The sequence below is a fragment of the Syngnathus floridae genome, chromosome 16 (assembly GCF_059516105.1).
Source record: "Syngnathus floridae isolate MCC-2025c chromosome 16, RoL_Sflo_1.0, whole genome shotgun sequence".
Lineage (NCBI taxonomy): Eukaryota > Metazoa > Chordata > Actinopteri > Syngnathiformes > Syngnathidae > Syngnathus > Syngnathus floridae.
This window is the reverse complement of record NC_142428.1, coordinates 3,768,350-3,790,993: the sequence shown is the minus strand read 5'-3', so window position 1 is coordinate 3,790,993 and position 22,644 is coordinate 3,768,350. Positions and strand designations below refer to the sequence as shown.

Sequence of the window (22,644 nt, the reverse complement as noted above, 5' to 3'; positions counted from 1 at the left end):
AACGTAGCCGTATTACTGTAATGAACTGTAAGCATCTGCCCCACGGTCTTTAAAGGGATTACTGCAACAATACAACATCGTCTTTGTCAGCACTTAAGGTCTATATAGTCGTGCCTCAGGTTATCCCTTTTTCCAGAAAGGAGGGATTGGCCCATTTTAAAGATCTATATTTTTATTTCATCCTCCCGAAACACTCTTAAACTTCTCATCACATTAACACCTCAGTTGCACTCCAACGCAAAACATGTTCGTAATGGGATTAGTCGGAGGGAAAGTTGCTGTTTTTCCAGCAGTAAAACTTGACATTGTGTCTTTTTTAATCACATCTAATCCGACAAAAAGGCTGTAAAGGAATTTATTTTTTCTGCTAATAAATATCCTTTTGACAATGATGCGACGGTTTTAGAGGTTGCCACACAATGAGGGTGAGGGACAACCCCGCCCTCCCCCAACCCCCTCGCGTCCTTCCAGATGTTCTCGTGTGACTTCCTCCCCATCTGCCAGTCGCTTAATCGATAGGAGGTCCATTTGCCGTATCGTACGGTAGCATCGAGGCAAACGGCGGATGGTATGATATGATAACCCGAGGGCGAGGGACACAGGGGGGAGAACTTTACACTAATCGATACAGCCCGTGAACAGGATTCCTAAAATCTTTCAGAATGGAGATGTAAACGTTCTACACTCCTGGCATGTTCGATGCAAGAAAAAAAATGATGACTATCCATCATCATTTTCCTTTTCGGGTCTTTTTATGGGTCACGGTGTCCCGTCCCTGGATGGTAGTGGTGATATGAGCCGCCATGACATCACTGTTTTGGAGTAGATGGTGAGAACCAGAGAGGGGTCCTTCCTTGGGTCTCATACAATACTCTGCCATCTCCTCTTTAAGGCATCCTTCTGCTTCCTAAACATGGATTTAATACCCTCATTAATGATATATGACAAGAGGGGCGATCAATGCGGGGCTGCGAGTTTGTGTGTATTCAAAGTCCCAGCATTGCCTTAAATGCGCACATGATGTTGCGTAAAAACCCAGACCAAGAATCAAGGTTCAAGTTTTGAGAGGTAAAACTCAAGCATCATCCACTCGACCCTCTGTGACCCCGATCCGAGATCAAAGTTTGGATTTGATTGCCCGCCAGCACTGGCCTGTTGAGCAGCCGCCACGACGACCACTCGCCGCTTTATTTTTCTTATTAGATTGCTCTCCCGGAATTCCATTTTTATCCACACAGATCTGGCCAGTGAATCACCATTAAAAGGGGCCCATCAAACTGTCAGGCCATGCGGTGCGCAGGTGTCCATAACCCCCACCCCCACCCCCAACTGTAAACAAGAGCAGTCCGGCTGAATAATGGAAATCCAGACCGGTTTTATGTTGTTTGAGTCAACTTGAAAAGATTCATCATGTGATGAAGAAAAATGGAAAGAAGAAAAAAAAAGCAGTAGGGATGGAAAGTCTTTTCGCCAATCACCAGCTAAGCTTTGTTTTCCGGCTCGGAATGAAGCACTTTGTGCCGAGCTCAGCGGTGACTTCTAAAACCATCTTCCAATCTGACGCTTTTCTTTTATTAGCCTTTCTCCGTAATTTCCCCACTACTTTTTCTTGTTATTATTATTTTACTTGACGGCAGACAATTGCCCGCTGGTCTCTATTCCCCCAAGGTCACGCCGAACCAGAAAGCGAGTGAATGGACTTGGCCAAGAAAAACAAATGCACACCATCGTGTAGTTGTCACACGCTCCACTAACACGCTGGAAGACCCGCTGCTCACTTGCCTTTTTTTTTTTATTTGCAAATAAATTACCCCCAAGCACTGCGTACACATAAATTATGTCGCACATAAAATGAACTAAAAGGGGCACTCTTCATGATTTTACAAAATTGAGTGACATCATCCCTCCATTATATTCCTACATAAGATTTATGTAATATTGTCTTAAAAGTTTAAAAGTGAGAGCAAAAAAAAAGTTTGACTAAGTTGCGATTTATGAGGTGAACTTTTTAAACACTAGTCGAAAAACAATGTGATCTATTCAAGCAGCTAAGATGTTAGCATTCATGAATTTGAGCATTTCCAGCCCAAACATCTTCAAACATTACATTGAGGATGACGACTTTCAGATTCAGGGCAACACAGGATGATGTAAGAGATCATGGTGGCATCACATGGGACTTTTCCTGCTCGGCACGTTGCTCGGTCCGTTGGCTCCGGAGGCCAGCGGCCTGATTGCTGCGCCGGGATCCAGCCGCAGCGCGTTTTCATTAGGAAGCGGGCCGAGATCATCCGAGAAGGTTCCGGCCCATTTATACATTTGAAACAGTAGAGGAGGAGGGGGGGGATCTTTGGGTTTATTTTGAAAGAGAAGAACCTTGTTGAACAAGCATGAGAGCATTATTGAATGAATACTTTGGATCATCTCCACCTCATTCTACTTTTTTCTTCTCTGCCGGACAATTTTCCTGCAATTTGGGATAAATTGTTTGTAAAATCCCTGTCGCTGCTTCCACTGGGAATCCTTTGACAATCGCTTAAGCTAGCAGGGATGAAGACCCTCTCAATGACATCATCAGTTTACCATTTCAGACACATGCTTTTGATCTCCATCAGAAGCGCTCGGGTAAAAATACATTTCACTCTACGAAAAGTAAAGTTTGTATGTGATACTGAAAGTGGCAACGTTTGACGAATATGATACGTGCCCAGCTAGTTGACCCGCTGGAGGTGTTTATTACCACCGAGGCCTTTGCTCGTGCAGGAAAGCAAATCTGCTCAGGTCGGTTTCCACACTAGTTAATATTTTATCGTGCATAGTGGTGTAATGACGCATATTGATTTTGCACCATCTCTTATCGATGCAGCTGCAAAATGCTAATCGTGTACCGTGCGCTCACGGACACATCATTAGGTACACGTACTATACAATTCAATGCCTGTACAACTAAAGCTTACAGATCTAGTACTTCTCCTCTGCCATTGCCCTCAAACTATTCCATCATCTTTTGTTCACACGCCAGCGTGTAATTCAGTCACCTGTTCATAACTTGCAAGGCGCCGGGCTCGCACGAATTGCCTTTGTGGAGGAGACAATGACAACTATGGGAGACTTTTCACGAGCACGTCGCGCCCTTCTTGACAGCTTTTTGTTTACACTTTCATTACATCTCCTCTATATTATCTGATACCTACACGCTGAGTCCAATCTGGCCGTCCCGTGCTACACCGGGCACCGGAGAGAGGTTCTTATATTACAGCTCATGAATCAAGGCAAAATGAAATGCACTCCAGTTGCTTTCAGATGGTATTAATAAGTGCTAGAGGTTTGCGGACACAAGGGGGACGAAAAAAAAAAAAAAACACATTACATGTAATCTTAGCATCTGATTTGTTGCTCCCCGGATTTTTTAAAACAGACACTGTCATCTATGTAGGACTTTTAACACTTAAATATGATTTGCATGTTTTGTTGGGTGATGCTGTTTTGGTTAGCAACAGAGCTGCATTGTAGACCAGTCTCTTGGAAAACTAAAATCATTAATTTAATCCAAGATGCATGTTTTGATGTTTTGGTTAGCAATAGAATGACTAGTTAAAAGTAAGATCATCATTAATTTGATCCCAAATACCTTTTGATAGGTGCTGCTGTTTTGGTTATCGATAGAGTTAGCTTTTATTTATCTGAAGTGGATGGTGCACCCAGCAATGAGGTGTTTTGGGGAGTATGAGCAGTCGATGTAAATAAAGAAATAAAGTCCAAGTTGATTTACGCATTTCATTTTCCCGGCGTCGGTTGAAGCAAGATTGACTTTCTGCGTCTCCCCCTTTATTGCGGTCCGTGTTCCATTGACATCTCAATTGTAAAAAAAATGATATCCCATCGCCTGTCCTCCCGAGATCAAATCAATTTTCCAGTGTTGGATGTCCGTCGCCGGAGCAGAATCCATTATGGTCAAACCGAGCCGGCCCGAAGCATTTAACTTGCACGTTAACAGGTCCGCAGACAGTTGCTCTCAAGTGAGAGGATGCATCAAGTTTTAATACTCCGAAAGCCGCAGAAACCAATGAAAGATTAGTCGCTCCCGTGACTTGACACTTATGACTTGTGGCTTTTAAACACAGGCGGCCATGAATGTCAACGTTGGGATTTGTCTTGAGTGCTTGGTTGGTGGCGTCGTTAGCTGCTTGTTCCCGCTTGGATGTGTAGGAAGTGCATCCATCAGCATTTTGGGGGGGGGGCTGGTGCTGAAAAACAAAATTGCCTCTTCCTTCCTTCCAACTTTGACCTTGGTACAAGCAGTGACAACTGATAAGCACATCTGGATATGTGAGGATGTCCCCGCCGCGTCTTCCTTCGAATGTCGCCCGTTGGCAAAACTCTGAGTTGCCTGCTTCTGCACTTTCGTCTTTCTCACTTTTTGACGCCCACCGTCGGGATATTGGCGTCAAAATTATGGTTATCCGTTCTGCCTCTTTCCAAATCGCATTATGACGTAACTTCCTCGTCCCTTTTCGGCACAACGGACTTCCTGCAGTTCACGTTTAAGTCTCACCTGCCCCCTAGTGCCACATTTCACCATTTTGAAACATAAATAAATAAATAAATATGCTAGTAATAGAAAATAGAAACTCATGCCTCTATGCAAGGGCCCAAGCACAAAATTGGAGCCAGTTATATTTTGATATGACAAGTGTCCGGACACTTGACGCCAATTAAACCAGCGTCTTTTTAAAGATTTGCTTTTTGGATATTCTTTCTTTCAACTTGTAAGCGCCTGTAAAGTTTTCTTAAACAAAGAGACCGCCGCCACACTCTTCGCACTCGTCGCTCGCTCTGCTGCATGTGTTGAAATAGTTACATGCGCTCTGTGGTTGGTTCTGTGATGAGAAAAAAACAAACTAAACAAAAAAAACGCTGGTTTGGCAGAGGAACTTGGAAGTTCAGAAGACCTGCCATGACGAGCTGTGACGAGAAGTGGCAGCGATAAGATCTCATAAAAGTTGTATTTTGTGAAGAGATGCATACCACAAAAAAATTCAAATCATAAAATAAAAATATATATATATAGTAACAACAATATTCTTCAAGACACCTTCTGAACTGTAATTGCCCCCATCGTCTGTTTTCAACTTCAGACAAGAGACCGTTAAGCATTGTGAGGCGCTAACAAAGGAGCTAACGCTCAAGGCCCAGCGCGAGGACAATGGCACGTCACCAATCAGTCGCGGCGGCGGCGGGACACGGGCATTCGATAATGACCTGGCACTTCCCGCGTTTGTAGACGTGCGCCGTCTTTGTACCTCCGCTCTATTATCCATTCTCCGCCGTGGCCCGCAGCCATTCGCACCAGCTCAAGTTGTGGCCGCAGATCAGATGTGGAACAGGAGGCTTCAAAAGCTTCAAAGCCGAGCTCGCTCAGAGCGCCTTGTAAATTAGCACGGCTACATATGCACGTGCTCGCCGTGCCCACGGGTCATGAGCCAGTCCAAAGACAACGGTGAAGACTTTTTTTTGTGGGTAAATAAGAATTTATTCTCCATCAAGTATGACTATTTTTCTTCAAATTAACACTTTGAGTTTTTTTTTATTTAAAAAAAAAGAAGACTTCATTCTTATTAAATTATGACCTAGCATGGTCCTGACAAGGTGCTGGAAATGTGCTCTTCCAGCAAGTTCTTGTTTCCACGCCTATTTGTCGCATTTAACAGTTAACGGGAGGGAGTGGAAGTCATCACCTGACAGATTTGTATTGATCTTTTCCGGCCACGCTGTCAAAAGGTAGCCGTGCCAAATAAGCCAGCTTGTTGTCCAGTGGCCCAGCTGATCTGTCAAGTGGGCTGTCTTCTAAAGGGCATTCCCCATCCATCCTGACAGTAATGGTGGAGGTCAAAAACAAACAAGTCCATCATAGCGCCGCCCCTCCTTCCCAAAAAAAAACGTAGTGTGCACTGGCGGCGCTAGGGTTTTGTTTAGAAGGGTGGCCATGGGGGGAGCATAAAACCATCTTATTATTTTATTTTTTACAAACCCCAAAAATTCTTCAAAAGCACTGATAAACTTTCAGTGTATTTTTAACTATTGGGCCTTGGAGGAATGTGAAAAAACAATCCTGGAAAAATCAGAAAATACCCAAAACTCACTTAACTGACCTGGGTTCCAATTTGCTCCTTTCATGACCTTGGAATTTTCTTCCAAAGTGTAAAAAAGAAAGATTAAATCCCTTGACTCCCAACTACTTTTGTTTGATAAAGTTTTGACTCTTCTGAACCCAAACAGTGCAATGCCGGTAATACAAATATCACAGCTATATTTAACGTTGTTTCGAATAAACTTCTCTTTCTATAAACGACAAACAAAAATCCTCAAGCGACCCCCCCCCCTCCATGTATCCATAACCCTATTGTTTACGAGCGGGGCCTTCTGAGAGACGCCTCGCGTGCCCGAGCGGAACGCGGCGAACCGGTGAACCCTCCAACCTTGAAATGCAGATCTGAGGCCCGCCGAGGAGCGATGACAGCTGTCATAGCGTATAGTTGCTGTGATGAAGCAAAACCGAAAAAAAAAAAGAGAGTGTGGAAAGAGGGCGAAAAAGAGAAGAAGCAGCAACTTTCGCAAAGACGCGGGAGGATTCTTCTTAAGTGTGCTAGTCAGCATATAAAAGTGGTGGATTGAGGACTAAATAAAAATGCTGCGAGTGACCGCTTGAAACGCGCAGGCTGCGCTGCGGGGGATTCTGCCTCCTTTGTTTGGATGCTAATATGCTGCTGTGATAGCAATATTGGAGGAAGGGGGTCCTCCTCTGCCTTTGATACCCATTAGCCCCCCTCCTCACCCCCTCCCTTCCCTTTCCATCCCCGCCGAATCTTTTTATTTTTTACTAGCCTGGCATAACAATAAGACCATCCCTTAGAGAGTACATTTATTTTGTAATTTTTTTTTTCTTCGTCTCCATCCACTGACCTCAAGGCACCGAGCGCCCATCAACTTGAGCCTAATGGCACCTCAGTAATCAGACTGTGTTGTTGTCCAAAGGACCAATAATCTCCTCTTGTATTCATATTTAATGTAACTGCAAGATTATTGGATTGTCTTGCAGCAGCCTTTTCCTCACTGTAATTTAGTAGGATTCCGTACGATAAATAATGAAATAAATAAAACTAATGAAAATGATAAGCCCTAACTGCTTTTACATTACAGCTTAATATACTAACAACGATACGTTGTAGAGTCTAATTAGATTCAAGACAAGACGGGAGTGTCACTAGTTTTACGGACTCCATATATATGTATATTAGTGCACCCCAAATCTTGTCATTAGTGCTGACATCATCGATCGAACGTGTCTTTTTCATGTTATATTGGGGTTTATTTATTTTTTATTTTGTTCTCTAAGGCCCAGTGTGACCACAAACAGCCTCTTGTGAATCTAACACGGACCTTCGCTTTTTCTCTGATCGTCTACTAAATTTCCCTGTTGGTCGCGGCTGAGATGTCATATTAAGTGACCCGCTCGTATCCTCCGTGTCCTCGGTCACTGTGTAAAATGAGCCCCCATTGCACCCCCCCTTAAACTGGAGGTTATAGATCAGCGGCCCTATATGTCTTTGTGTGTGTGGGCAAAGCCACGTGAGACGACAGACAGGAAATGGACAGGAGGGGATCAAAATGAGTGATGAGGCGGCGTAGTTGAGGGAGGGGGGGAAAGAAAACAGCAAAAGAGCAAGGACCTTCTCCAGTTTCATTTTAATAGCGGCGGGCCATTTTTCTCCCTTTACGCTAAGCACAGAGCTGACCATTATAGGGCCTCTCTGCAGAATGTGTCAAGCTGCTGCTATTAAAAACACTATTTGCACTGTCAGCTCCTATGAGCCAAATCTATGACCCCCCCTAACCCTCCACCACCATCCGCTTTTCTTTTTTTTTCCCTTCCCAACTTTCAGGCCACAATATCATCCGTTAAAGGCGGCGGGGCCCATTACACTTGGCCCGTTCACACCAGCTTGCATTAAGCTAATATTATCTATTCCCAGTGTGCCCCCCCCCCCTCTCACACTTCTCCCCAGCCCATCAATTATTAATATCTCTCCGCTCACGGCTAATGTTTTACTCTGCATTATTTAAGGCCATCTTCATTTATCAATAAACATAAATGTTAAACAAAGAAATGCTGATGAGCGTGAAGAAGAAAAAACAAGTTTATGAGATGAGTTGGAAAAAAATGGAGGTGAGTTATGGAGGTGATATTCATCGGGAATGAGAGTGTTGTAAAGATTAAGGGGGGTGTGAGGGGTGGTGGGATTAGGTTTTTGCAGTGTGGAGAACTTTGGGACTTTTAATAAGATTTGTTCAGAGGGATCAAATCCACCAAAAATCCCCTTACACCACCTGCGCCACAACTTAGACCCGCTCCTAACGTGTCTAAAATCTTTTCTTCCTGACATATTCCCAAATACAGTAAACTTGCCCCGGTATGAAAATAATCAAAATGACTAAAACGATCTTTTTGAAAAAATAAAAATTGAAAAAAAACCCGCTTGAAAAATAAATGATAATTAACGGAATTCCAAACTAACTATAATGAACCATGCCGGCCTATTGTAACCCTGCTTTGCCCTCTTTGCTAAGGAATGCTGGGAATTCCTCACAGCTGAGAGAACTGGGCTAAATATAGTTTCTGACATCTACTGTAAGCTGGTTTGGAATTTAGGTGAGACAAAGCAGAAGATGGCGTGCAGAGTGGGTGGCATTGCGCCTCCTCCAGCAAAATAGAACCGTGGCACACAATCCACTTGTTATTGTCCTTAGGTCTGAATGGACAGATTAGAACGCACGCCGCACAATGAATGGCGGCCTGCAATGGCAGCGATACCAGGACATTTATAGCGACACCCGAGGGGTGCGTTCCCTCGTACCTAAAGATCCAAACGTGACTTTGTCAAGGCGCTTAAGTCGACGGCTCGTGACAAAGCTCCCAATGAGTGATTTGCGGTGAGCGGGTTTTCACAGTTAGTTAACCTGCTGATGGCAAAGGAAAGGAAGTCACAATGTAATCTTCTTTGTTGATACTGTGAAAATAAAAATATTCTCTACTAAAACATCGGAATCTTAGCTAACGATTCTCTTGGTGTGTTTTGAAAACAGTGACTATTACCAGCGGGAGGTCAAGGACTCTGACATTAGTGCCTGATTTGTTCCGGGGGGGGCACTTTGAATGTGGAAAATTTGTCGAAACTCGATCTGCGGCGCGCTGAAAGCCGCATCCTCACCTGTTAACGGCGCACCTTCTCGTCTCCGGGGTCACAGGGTGGTTGCCACCCAGGACGCTACGCGATGTGGAGGATGGTGTGTGAATGATTCATTGCGTGTGTAATTACAGGGTGTCCGCTCATTTTTAGCAGCTGACTATTCAAACAGGTGCTGGGGAGATGTGCTCGAACAGGGCATGCTTACGTCAATTTTCAAATATCGGCACGTCTAATGACACAAAAGCATCTCACACTTAATTGGTTTGCTGGAAAACATTTGTGAACAAAAGGATTTTTTGGGGAAAAATCTTGCTAGGTTCGCTAACTAAGTTGTTAGCTGACAGCTTTTTGTGAACGGACAACTTTGAATTGGATTTGCGACTGGTTGTAAATCATTTGAGTCTCATCTGTCTGTTTTGTTTGAGAAGATGGAGCATTAAATGAAAATCTCGAGTGCTATGTTAGCCGCTAGCGCAATCATTAACTGGCTAGCCGTCATGAGTACAATTACAAGTATTAAAATGTGTGTCTTTAACATACCCAATATTGTAATTATATTTTTTCAGTAGATCAAATTATTTGTCTCATACTGGATAATAATATTCATTTATTAACCAATGTGTATCTGTGAGTGACTAGCATGTTTTTGTTTTGTCTATGGGGAAATACAGTGGTGTTGTCGGACCGCACTGATCTATCGGACTCAATGAAGCAACCCTCTCCCAAGGCGATACAGAATGTATATAGACAAAACAATAGTGTATGTGTAATGGCAAAAAAAGATAAATCTATCTCATTAATCCCTTCTTCTCCCGGGCTGAGTGCCCCTTTTGAGGGAATTCGGACTGTGCAAGAACTTGGATGGTCACTTTGTGCGTCATTATTAGTACTAAGTGGAACGATACTGATTATGGGTTGTTTGTATTATAGTTTTTTTTCTGGTCTGGTCTGACAAACGAATAATAAGGATAATAAATGTTATCCGAAGCTATACATTAGATTTCGGAATAATTCCCCTTTGCAAAACATCTCGTTAATGTCATATCAGAAGTTTGTATGGTTTTCATCAAACTTGCATTCATTGCACGTCATCTCAACTCCAATAAAGGATTGATGAGGTGAGCAGTCCCTGTCGTTTGGCATGTATTGTAGATGCTATTGATTTTTTTTTTTAGTCTAAAATTACATTGATCCCCCCCCCCCCCCCCCCCCCCCTCCATATGAGATGGCCTCGGAGTCCATAAAAGATATAAAGAGGTCATAACCATTTTACCAGCCTGTAGTCTCCCTCACAAAGATTTAGGAGGTCGTGAAAGGCTGATGGTTAAAAATGAGGCTTGTTGAGTAGTAGCTGCAGAAGAATAGAAACACGCGCCTGTAAAATAAGTGTCAATACCTTTGATCGATTTTTTTCACTGCATTGAAATGTTTCATTTCTCTCAAGGAGCATTACGAAGGATAAAATTAGTTTAGACTCACCCGAGCTGAAACCCAAGTTGATTGCAAATTCAATTAGAAGCACATTTTAAAGGTTGCCGGACATTTGATACACCTGAAGCCAGATGATTTCCCGATGGATAAGGACACTAAATGTCAACTTTGAGCTTTAAATGTTCGTTTACCCTTTTGCAAAGTTCCACCTCGTTCCCTCGTGGACCATTCGGTTTCTAAATTCACCGGTTTAGTTGTGTTTGGCCTCCAATCCGAAAGATTAGTTTGAGGGTATTGCAATGTTTTGAATTCTTATTTCAGGTTTGCAATTAGAAAATGCCAAATTTCATGCCCACTCTGAAAGTTTGGATTTCAAAGCAACACAGAGCAGAAAAAAATATATGCATCTCTACATTGTTTAATACGCAACATCACATTTATGCAAGTTTCGTTAGCATTAGCCGTTAGCTTTCAAACATTCAGGAGATGATCATAGACAAGAGAAAACACTCAGCAAGACAAAGCAAGCAAGCAAAACGGAAACTTTTCCATACTGCTGCCGCATCGGATCTAATTGGTCCCCGTTGTGTTGTTGACAGGAAAAACATGGTTACTAATTCATCTGCTCACCTTTCCATCTCTTGGGCCTAGACGAGGGCATAAGAGGTGAAGTTAGATTTCAAACTTGTCAATGTTTAAATTCACCTGTCAGGATGACGACGGACGTGCAAGTGCTTGTTTGCCCTTTCAGTCATCTTGAGCTGGGGGTTCACGCTCTGAAGACCACCCACGTCATGGAAAGGAAGCATCTTTCACAATAACTTCTTCCTCCTGAGATGTCATTTTCCGCACTTCTATAAGGTTGGGAATATGAGGAGGGGGGGGAGAGGGCGAAGGCTACTCCCTGTGAGTTTCAAGGTCGTGCTCCCAAGAAGGTTGAGTAAACAAATGAGGGAAAGTACTGTTGTGTAGTTCCTCAAATAGTTGCTTGACAAACAAACGCATTGTTCCTTGACGTTTCCCTATCTTTAAACACAATTTGTTTTAATCTCCACTTTCATTGACTATTTGGTCGGAGTCGTAAAAAAGACAAGGAAAGGAGATATAACGTGATGGATGTGTGGGATTGCGTAAGAAATGAAAATAAATGAATCTATGATTGCCTTTTACACATTACAGATGCGCGAGACCAACACACGGAGGTAAAGGATGATTTCAAAGGCGGTTGTTGACATTCATCTCCGGCAAATCTGCATCGTAGCGTCAGATAATACCCCAGAAATGAAGATAAATCCGTTCGTGTGCGGTCGGAGCTTTAAAGTTACTTTCCGTATTTGTCAAGAAGTTACAAGACGCTGCAGTCTTTCAGGATATGAACTGTCAAACGCATGACAACGTGCCTTGTGATCAATTTGTGAGCCATTTTTCCAATTATAGGCACATTTTTTTAACTAAAAAATCTATTTGTCTTATATCTTACATCTGGCCATTGGCGGAGCTAGGATTTCTTTCCGTGGGGGGCGATGGGGGGGCCAAGAATATCTCAAGGGGTCCGCAAAATGAAAAGATAAAATAATAAAACCCAAAATATTCTTCAAAAATCGCTGATGAAAAATAACTATATGTTCTTTACGGTGAATGAACGGAAATGTGGAAAAAAATTCCCGGACAAATCAGAAAATGCTCTGGTCTGTCACGTATCCTGGTGTGTCAGATATAATGGACTCATAAGTTGCCGAAATGGACTATGACTGAGGGCGGGGTTCACATCACTCCCTCGCTCTCGATCAGCCGGTAGAAAACCTCCGCAAGGGAACCGGGGCAAAAAAATGCTTTGTGTCGGTGGGCTCTCCTCCTTTTTCTCGCCCTGTCATCCTTTGATCACATCGAGCTTCTTGATCTCGTCAAGCCCTCGCGGGCCTGACGCCACACGTTCACCACTATCCCCTTCAAGCCCCAACCTGGAAAACAGCCCCGGTCAGGTGACGGGGGCAGAAAATATAACCCTAAACAATGCTGTGTTGCCTCCACGCATTTCAATGAAACTGTCAATACGTAATCCGCTAGCAATCTGTCGATGGTTGGCGGAGGCCTCTGATCCGATCCGCGAGGCAGTCGGCCAATCCGGTCCATTGATAAAGTGTCACCGACTCGGGCGCTTTGATTAGCCCTTGGACTAATGCCACGCTAAGCAGAAACATTACTCTGCCTCGCGGAGAGGACGAGGAGCGAGGGAGGGAGCGAAAGAGAGAAAATGTACTCTACAGGGAAATTAAGCAATGCGAATGAAATGGCCAAGCGAGGAACTTGTTGGATAAATTAACAACGCAATTACATTACATGACACGGCAGCAAGATGGATGAGGAAAACTTGGCCGCTGTTATGTTCTGTTTTCCAAATTGCAATTTATTTGAGGGCTCTAATGGATGCTGTATTAAAACATCTCGGGCCGCGGTCAGATTTCATTGTGTGTCACCTCCAGGTGATTGATGAGCCTCTCTTCCACGCCCCTTGACCCCTCCCGCTCCCCCCACCCCTCACCACTACATACACACTCCACTTTGCTCCAGCGTTCCCCTCCAGGCTGCACTCACAACACATTTATTGGGAATTCCAAACACCGGGGTCCAAACATATTACACTGATATGCTTATTCCGTCTTTGACACCATCTGTTTTTAAACAATAGCAGTTGCGGTTTAGGAAATGATCAAATTATTGTTCCCCATTGAAATGACTGGAAATGTCATTGATCCATTCAAGCCACCCAAAAGACACAATATATTTGTAATATTTTTTTCATCGGGATTGTAGCTTATGAAAACAACCAGAACAGTGTTACAAAATAATTGTTTTTTTCCCCCCACCTCAATATTGCAATTTAATTTTTCAAGATCCTCTTACCTCTTATTTTGAACAAAATCAGTATGTTAATTTGTATTAGAATAAACAATTTCTATTGTATTCCTGCACATAAATTTTATGATCGTAACAGAAGAAGACATTCGCAATTAAGTTGCAATAATATCAAAAATCTTTTTTTGCAGAGGATAAAGAATATATGCCTGTGTGTATTGTGTTTTCTCTTTGCCTAACAATCGAACGGCTATTCCTCGCCATCGCAACTGTTTGCCGAGCCGGAGAAAATGCATTAACGTTCCGGCACATCTGGAAATCATCGGCGGCTCAGTTACGGCGCTATCGTCGCGGCTTTACATCACCGTTCCTAATGACTCACAGCGCAAGGGGGGGAAGAAGCGAGCGCATGCTATCGGCTTTGAACTGGCCGCCTTTTCCTCGGATGGCAACCCGATCTTGGACGGGCCCTTTCGACATATCTACCTCCCATTCCCTCTCTGAGAGGTTAACGACATTCCGCCGGATGACATCAGCGAGCGAGCTTCCAAGCCACAAGGCCATAAACAGCTTTGAATTTTTATTTTTTTATTTTTGGCTTTGCAGGTTTGTTTCAGATGTGAGCAAAGGGAGACATAATGAATGAGGCGCGCTGATGTTTTACTTAGCGGAAATTGCCGCGTAATACTTGGCCATGATTACAATCCACAGTGGTGGAAAGATGGATGTAGTTCTGATTTCTAAATTTATTTTCTGTGAGTATATTTTGTTGAAACCGTGTCACCCAATTGTCAGTCGTCGGCTTCGATAGACGAGGCTCAACGCTGCGGTTGAACATCCCTCTCCCTGCCCTCCTCCCTCATCCCTTACAAGCCTTTAAGAGGTTACAAAAAGCCCCCACGCTGTACATCAAAACAACCAACACGTCACCCCCGCCCCGGCCCCCCGCATCATCCCAATTGACACGAGAGACGGCTCTGACCACAACAGTGTCCTCAGCCTCTTTCATGGAAAAATGGCCGACTGACTCTTTACAAGGAGCCATTCAAAATAGACGAACATCCCAATCGTCCTTCTCCTCGTTGAAATCAATAGAAATGGCCATTCAATAAATAAATTAACCACAATCATTTATTTTATTTTATTAAATGACCTACTGCATCCTGAAAGCTTACACAAGGTGGGCCACCCAAAAGAAAAAAAAAAAAGCATCACCTAATTAGGCTTTCCTTACACCTTTTTAATAATTCATGTTAACAGCGAGTCGACAAGGAAGTGGGGCTCCTTGTCCTCCCAGGAAGCGCTCCACAAGGATCATGTGTCTCATCCAGTATAAGGAAGTGTGAGCAACTATATAAAAAAAAAATATATATATATATATATAGTACGTATATATATATATATATATATATATATATATATATATATATATATATATATATATATATGGATTTTTTTTCTGTAAGTCCCTTTTGCTAATGTAAACTGTCTGTGCTTATACTGGCATGACTAAACATGGTGAAGTCAGGCAGCATCTGGTCTTAAGAGCCGAGTTTATTTTTCTACTGTATGAGAGCGAGGTGATATTTTTGGGTGGTTTTTGGGACGTTTCTTCGTCTTCCTTTTCCAATAAATCACCGGAGACGTTCTATAAACGTACTTTAGCAAGACCGCGCACGTCCACTTGCGCTGTTATGATTACAAGTGTGAGGCAAGAGTGTTAATATTCCGTCTGTATCCCGCTGAGGTGTAGCTCACGTCTGTCTTCTTTTTTTTTCTTTTTTTTTTTCCTACTCGTCATTGTGTGGAGTGTATCTCCCCCTCCAGGACCAACTGCATTCTGGCGCATTCCCATTTCCACCCTCGGATTCTCCAATCTGTCATTGCAATCACTGAAAAAAAAAAAAAAATCTAAAATAAAACATCCCACAGCCAAATGATGCTCCGGTGTGTGACAAAATAGTCGAAGGCGGTAGGCCGGGGCAATTTGCCTGGAATCTGTTCTTCCCATTCCAGGCTCTCGTTCGGGTTCTCCCCAGCGCCCGCCTGAGCTGATAACAAGTGTGCGCGTTGGGCGGAATGATGGATGGACTTTAGCCACAGGCTTGTCAGGAGGCTGCGCCGGTGCGGGGCCATATGGAAGAAGCAAGCGAGACAGAATATACATTAAAAACATTGTTTTTTTTGTTTTTGTTTTTTTTTTTTGTTTTTTTAGCTGCCCCCTCTGCGTGATGACTTTCTGTCTGATCTTGACGGGCAAAAAAAAAAATAGCATTGCGATATACTATAGAAGCCTTTAAATGATGACATCATAAACTGCAACAACTCATGGAGTCATGTATTCTTTATCCTCTGCTAAAAAAAATAATATTGCATTTGTTTTTGTACAAAAAAAAGGGAACAGATCTTCAAAAAGGAATAACGTATGTACGCCTCAGGGTGTTTATTGCCATTCCCAGTTGAAGTTTACTGTTAAAGTAAACCCAAATCATGGAGAATTATACATTGTTTATTTAACCAAACCACCTAAGTTCGCCTTGTGACAGCCTGCTGGCTTCGTGCTAAAAAAAACAATATAACAGAAACAGATATTCTTTAACCTCTGTGAAAAACATTTTTGTATTTGTTTGCGACAGCTAAATGGGGTTTATTTGAACTTTAAGGTATTTTCACTCACGTTGGATTTCTAATTCCCTCATCTCAAGAGGCAACTCGGAAATTACGGGGGGAAATCTCATATTATTCCGATGAAATCATAATCCAGCTATGTATACAGCTGTGTGTGTGTGTGCGCAAGTTCTATCAGGCACAGATTTATGTGTGCGCATCTCTGTCAGTCGTTCCTAGTGGCCCTGCGGAGAGTCTGGGGATTGAGAGGGGGGCCCTGAGGAACTCCGTTTGATTGTTTAAAGTCCCGCTTAATTGGCGCTTTGTCTGCACGCTCCTAAATGAGGCGGTACGCCCACGGCGGCGGAGAGAGGGTTCCCGTGGAGACCGCGGGCCGTTTGACAGGCCCCGTGGTGGGCGGGTGGGCGCACTCCCCCCCTCCCTTACCCAAACTGCCAGGCAGCATCATGACAGCGGCCCGTGCTGCACCAACCCTGGCCAATTAAAACTCGGCTGTCATGACCAGACAGTAGAGCAACACTGACTGAGTGTGACCGCGTGTGTGTGTGTGTGCATGCGTGTGTGTGATCCAGTCATCATTAGCCTATAAAAAGGAAACCCGCTCTCTATACATTTGTTTGTGTTCTTTCATTTCTGTGTCATGAATGTTGACTTTCATGCCTGTGCGTGCAAAAATATGTGTCTGGGTGCCTTGTGAACTCAAGTGCTCGGATTGGGTTACACATTTGTAATTGGCAGAAATCACTTAGGACAAGCCCTTAGACCGCGTCTTACCCGCTCGTGATTGTAGGCCAAAGTCAATACTCGTAGTCAAGTCGTGAAAGGACTCGCCCTACTTCCTCTCGCAAATATTTCATTCTCTAGTGCTGACATATTTTAGTTGACTGCATTTCACCTGCTTGAACAAACTCCATAATTTGTCTTAAAAAATTAATTGCAAAACAGGTGAGAAGTGATTACCCTGGAATGACAACAATGAGTTCAAACCACCCTTTGGCACCTTCCAGATTTGTAATCCGAGATTCCGGCGCCGGCCGGGCACAGATTCGGTTTAATCCTGTCCCGAGGCAAGGTGTAGTTATTGAAAACTTCTCACCCTGTTGTACCCATTCGGAGGGCTCACCTCGCAGATACGAAGACTGTCAGACAAAAAGGGATCGCCTTACATTTGGGCCTCGTTATTACTATTGAGTCGTCTACGTGGGATGCGTTGCGTGGAGTGAACAATGAAATGCTGTCGAGGTGGCGGTGGTAGCGACACTCTAGCCTTGGGCTAGTCTAGACTTTTCTGATCATTTGATTGACAGACAAAGTAATAAAGTCAACATCGGAATTTGTGCAGCTGCTTAGGCTAAAATGTGGCTACAATTCAACATACGGTATTATTCACGATGATTTAAATGTAAATATATAATAATATAAAAGTTGGATGCATCTAACCAACTATATACATTTATTGGATAAAAAAAAAAACACTTATCTTAAAAAAACTCGTGAGCCCTGATTGGTTGTGACCTGATGTCAACTGTGATGTCATTTTCAGTCGACAGCAAGTAGCAAAATGGCCGCCTGAGATGAATTAAAAACGAATGGATTTTTCCTTTTTAATTTATATTCCACAAATCTCTTTAAATATAATGTGCCACTTGATCACATTTCTCAAATTTCACCAGTTTTATGACTTTATACCTACTTTTGTCTTCTTTGTTGTTTATTGCGTATTTATCATATGAGTATGCCCCCTGGTGGCCAATGTGCGCATAACAGTAGGAGTATCGCACAAACTGTTTCATTCATTTCATTCTATGCGTCATAATCATCATCCTCATCATCCTCATGGCTGATGTCCTCCATCTTGAAGTGTCTCCAATGATGGAATCATATCTTCTTCTTCTGGGAGCTGGCCCACATCCAGGACGGCTCCACAAAAGCTCCGCAGCTGCCTCACAGCGCTTAAGTGCAGCATATGCTACCCAAGTGCCATTGTTTCACCCCTAAACACCCACTTATTTCTTTTTTTTAAAAAAACGGAACAAGAAGAAGCTTCCGTTTGAGCAGGAAAACGAGGCTGCGTGAATGAGCGATGACGGTTTTATTTTTTTTCTTCCTTTAGCGTTATTTTCTCACTAATTATGGCAGTGATGACATTTTGATTCGCAGCCTGTGAGTTTTGCGAAACAACACCATCTGTGCGCTTTCCTCTCATTAGCCTAATAGACGCAAAACACGCTTTGCAACAAGCTGTTCGCGTCCTATTTTGAGACTTTTCACCCCCGACCGAAAGACGCGCGTTTGCCTTTCGCATTAATATAAGTGAGAAATGAAAATGAAGGCAACGAGAGAGCGGCTGCAATTATTAGACGCTTAACCCGCTCGCGCACCTTGCAGACGATGTCACAGTCATCACAAACATGGCATCCCCCCCCCCCCCTCCTCCCATCCCCCTGGCTTCAATCCTCTCCGTCAATCTTTAAAAACAGTGACACCAACAAACCCAAGTTAATTTGCCTCCCTCGGAACGCGTTACAATCAGCGGAAAGGTTAATGTTTCTGCTAATTTAGAAATGCGGGGATGGCTGTCAGAGGAGGATGAGTAGTGTGTGTGTGTTTGGGGGGGGTTGCTTTTTGAAAGGCCCTGACACTGTAAATTAAGCCTGTCACGTCGTCTCATCGCAGCGCCGGCGGATCAGGAGCCGCTACAGTCGATGATGTCAGACAGGCGGGAGGGAAGGCAAAACAGCCCTGAGGGACAGACAGACCTCCAACGCCAAAACACAGGGAAAAAAAAGGTAGCCGGCCACGTTGTTGCTTGACGAGACTTGATCTGATTCAGTGACAGCGGGAAAGGACGGCCGATGCAATCTCCATTTTGTCTGCGAGCCCCAATGATAGCCTACGTGTTCCTGCAAGCGTGCTTTGCGAAAGCCTCATTTGTGTTGGCACCAAGACCAAGTAGTTATTTTTTTTAATCTCCTTCACTTCCTGCTCTCCACCTGTCAACTCGCTCAACTCACCGCATGACTTCACAGCCAGAAACGGAAAGAAACGGCAGTCGCATGCCAATTTTCTCTTGTTGTGCCATCACTTTTTAATCCGCACCTACTTTAGATTTAATGACTTCATCTTCCACGACAAAGTGGAGCAAAACGTTCTCGGTGGAGGTAATTGGCATTGTTTGTGCGGTCCGAGGCTTGGATTAGCACGACTTTTCTTGTCTGTCAAGGTAAAAAAAAAAAAGGTGAGCGGATGAGTGTGGGCGAGCGTCATTACCTGCAGCCTGTCAGGACCGGGCCTTAATGGCGTCTCACCTGGCAGACCTGGCAGACTCCACGCCAGACGTGCACTACAAGATGTGTCTGCGTGTAGCTGACGGGAAACGATAATTAACACCAAACTTGTTTTGCAACGCAGTGACACGTGGGCTATCAAACGGGCATGCGGCTTTCAAAACGTGGGCCGCTCGTTGCGATTTCCATGTTTTAATGGTCGCCATTCATATACCGTAAGTTTATGCCCAAAAAAAAAAAATGTCGAAGGACAGCAATTAAAGTACAAATTGGCCACATGCATATTCCGCGATGATCTATGAGGGAATGTAGGATACTATTAAATTTCATTGTAATTTTATAATGTATTATCATAATTTGCTAAGAACAATGCCGGAATAAAATGAATAAAAAAGTTAAACTCATATAGCATCTAATATTATGTGAAAACGTTCTGGTTTGCTAACATAGTGAAATTTAAATACAAGTATTATAATTATTATTGTTGTTGGTATTATTATTATTATATCAATTATATTTATTATTAATAATAATATTAAAAATACATATAATATAGAAAATAGTCTTAATTGTTCTGAAGAAAGAAAACAACTGTATTTTCACATCAACGACATCAAAAATATGAACACTTTAAGGTGCATGTTTGCGTGTGTCTGAGCTCCAACCGCACACGCCGGCCTTGTGTGTTGGGATGCCTGACCAAGGTCACACAGACAAAATCACGAGACATATGAGAACGCTATTGTGAAGGTCGCGCCACACGAATGATAACGCGGTGTATTGATGCAGTTCAAAACACCCGATAGATGCCGTATAAACGATGGGGAAAGATAAAAGAGGCGGCTGAGAAGGCAAAACAGGAGCGTGGAGACTGCATGGGGGGACTTGGCAATAGATGACCTTTCCGCAGAAAGCCCCCTCGCGCACCGTCTTGAGCCAAGGTACACTTTTATTTATAGAAGTCATTTTCCCGAGGTTATCCCGCGCAAAATGCCACTTCTCATTACCGGCCCGGTCCGGCCCGCGCCTCATTTTACGGCTGGATGAGCCCAGGCGGCGGGCGGGGGGACCCCGTGTGCAGCCCAGGGTCACCCGTTAAATCCCCCGTGTCCGAGCAGGCGAGCGGTGGTTGTTCTGCGCTGGGCGGGGCTGCGGGGACCAGACGTGGTCAGGTGCGGAAATATATACATGAATGTGTGTGCGTGTGTGTATATATTAATATATAGTATAATATATTACATATATTTTACGAATATATATATTTTTTAATTTAATATACATATAAAATAAAATTATTTATTTACTACAGACTGCTTTAAACAATATTTTAGCAACTTTAATACAAATGTCATATATTTTAATTACTGAAGACTTCTTCCATCAACTCAAAAACAATCTATCACACAGTTTAGCTCTTCGCTAGATCTTCCCTGACATGGTCGCTCCCCGCAGGCCTCGCCGCTACTTAATCTTCACTTAGCCGCCATTTCCCTGCCTGCGGGCGACCTAAACCGATTAGCCGAGCCCGGCTGACCTCCCCGAACGCATTCGATATCACTTATTGATCAATTTCCCTATTGATCCCTACCACCCGGGCCGGATCAAGGGCAAACGCTCGCACGGATTGATCCTGATTAGCCTCGACTAAACGTTGACAAATAAGTTTAGACGCGGCCCACCGGCAGGATATGACAAGGCGGGATTAGATTTGAGGAGAGCTAACAGTGGAATTGATACAGCTAGCACCGCAGCGGCCGCTCGCTAATCAAGTAACTCGCTATGTTAATTCGGTCACGCTTGCCCTTTAAATGCGTCGAGGTTACACGTGGTCGATAGCGTTGACCTGAGCGGGCTTTAGATGAAATTCATTTTCACCTGACGGCTGCCTTTTTACTATAACACATTTCCAAAGGCAACATTTTTGGTAGCCCTTCGATTAATTCCCAAAAAAAGAAATCCAATTTTGACTTCAAACAGACTCTCCTTCCGTCAGTCATCAAGCGCCACTCAAGACCCGAACGTGGTCATTTCCAGTACATGGAAAAGCACAAGAAACCATTTTGGTGCTGTCAAAGTTTTTTTTTTTTTTTTGTGGCTCTCACCGTCGACATTTATGCGCTCTGACACTTTAGGTCCGCTATTGTGCTTTTAAGAGCTTGGCGGGGGCACTCAGCATCACGCACTGTCAACTGAGACCAAAACATACCTGTCACACGCTAGCCCGCCAATGCTGCACTTAAAGACGTTCTCGGCACAGCAGCGACATGTTGATGGCGGAGTTTTTCAAAGCTTAAATGTTTTGCATTTTTTTTTTTTTTTTGATAGCATGGTTCTATTCTAAAGCACTGTTGAGTTTGCTTTCAAACTACACCTAGGGTGATAATCCCAAGAGCTGTCACATCCTAAACCAAGAATCAAAAATTCCAGTTCAAACAAGCCCGAAGCAGTTTGAGCCCCGCTTCAACCTTCGCATCCATATTCAAAACCCGAACAATCGTTACATCGCCGTGTCACGTCACCCTTTCCCTTCTCTCGCTATAAACAAATGAGCCCGCCGGCGGGGTCAAAGTTCAAGCCTGACAACGGGAAGTCGCGGCGTGACAGGCTTAAGCCACTCGGGCTCTCGAAGCAGATGTTGGCGGCGGCGTGATGATCGCCACGTTGAGCGAGGAACAGAAGATGCCGGTAATTAGCCAGGCTCCCCCGGGAGGGCAGTGACACGCGGCCGCCACTCGCGGAGATCACGGGGGGCCTCGTTAAAGCGGCGAGAACCGTTAGTAATGGGGCGGCTAATAAAGGTACAAAACGGATACTTTGGACCAAAGAAATGACATTTTTGATTTAGTTCAAACCTTAACTTTTAATTCCTTTTTAATTAATTATATGTCTTCGCCAATGTGTTATATAATATACGCACAATGCCCGTAAATAAGCCCACTTTTAAATGGGATGGGAATATTCTGATCTTGGGATTGTCTTTACACAGTTTTCTCTTAAGTATGGCAATCCGGGGCCAAGTTTTCATGGGAATTTAGAGCCGCGCAGTTACGGAACGGGAGTCGGAATTAGGCCGCAATCACTGCGCAAATCCTCGGGAGACTGCCAAGCCAGCTGCACATTTTTCTTTCTATCCCCAATTGGCCAAAGTTTGCCATGGCAGGAGCGCTTGGACATCGAAACCGCACTTATGAGTG

At 43.7% G+C, this 22,644-nt stretch overlaps 1 protein-coding gene across 17 annotated transcripts in view; it reads left to right on the top strand.

The window, feature by feature from the left end:
• The window catches only part of dph6 (diphthamine biosynthesis 6), a 135,465-nt gene that overhangs the window by 64,294 nt on the left and 48,527 nt on the right, over positions 1 to 22,644 (top strand). Inside the window, exon 4 of one of the 17 annotated variants that reach the window (XM_088400577.1) lies at positions 18,840 to 18,952. The exons of the other annotated variants lie outside the window; for them this stretch is intronic. The gene's annotated coding sequence lies outside the window, so the exon portion shown is untranslated. The remainder of the gene's footprint in view (positions 1 to 18,839; positions 18,953 to 22,644) is intronic. 17 annotated transcript variants of the gene reach the window in all.